Source organism: Triticum aestivum, chromosome 6B, assembly GCF_018294505.1.
Source record: "Triticum aestivum cultivar Chinese Spring chromosome 6B, IWGSC CS RefSeq v2.1, whole genome shotgun sequence".
In the NCBI taxonomy this organism is placed as follows: domain Eukaryota; kingdom Viridiplantae; phylum Streptophyta; class Magnoliopsida; order Poales; family Poaceae; genus Triticum; species Triticum aestivum.
Window position 1 is genome coordinate 129,844,702 of NC_057810.1, and position 892 is coordinate 129,845,593.

Below are 892 nucleotides of genomic sequence, written 5' to 3' on the forward strand. Positions count from 1 at the left end.
CCCCCCAGTGCCCCCGTCCCGCCTAACCCTGTAGCGTTTGACCACGCGATCTAGCCCTTTGACTTTGCACGGACGGGCTTTGACCAGTGGACCTCTCCACCCGGTTGTGTCAGTTCGGCCCATAGGGACACCCGGGAGCAACATCCGGGCCAAACCCACAGCTACATCCACTCTGTGTAGACCCGACGCGTCCGTTTCCCCCCTCCAGGTGCCGGCGGCGGCGCCGTCCGTGAGGGGGGGGGGGCACACCCCGGAGACGCGTGCCGGGCATTTGCAACCGCCACAACACTTCCAGACTTGTGAGAGGCCGCCTAAACAAGATTTGACGGTATGCTAGCCCCCGGAGGCCGCCGGCCACAGTCGTAGACGCGCGAAGAGCAATCCGCGTAGACGGAAGTGTTCAGATACTTCTCCATCACGAAAAATTATGAAAAATTACCATCGGTCCTATAGCACATGTGCCCACGTCATGTAAAAAACTCATGATTTTATCGCGCTCCGAGTATTTAATAATATTCATGCCGCATCGTTTCCGCAGAACGTCTACTACCATGTCATCGACGTCCGTGAGGGGGGCCACACCCCGGAGATGCGTGCCGCCTCTTCGGACATGCCACCGCACCACCCCACATGTATGAGGGCCCGATGCGACGCTCCGGTGGCATTGCTACCCCCCAGGGCCCCCGTCCCGCCTAACCCTGTAGCGTTTGACCACCGGATCTAGCCCTTTGACTTTGCACGGACGGGATTTGACCAGTGGGCCTCTCCACCCGGTTGTGTTAGGTCAGCCCATAGGAACACTTTGGAGCAAGATCCGGGCCAGACCCACAGCAAGATCCCCTTCGTGTAGACCCGACGCGTCCGTTTCCCCCTCCACGTGCCGGCGGCGGCG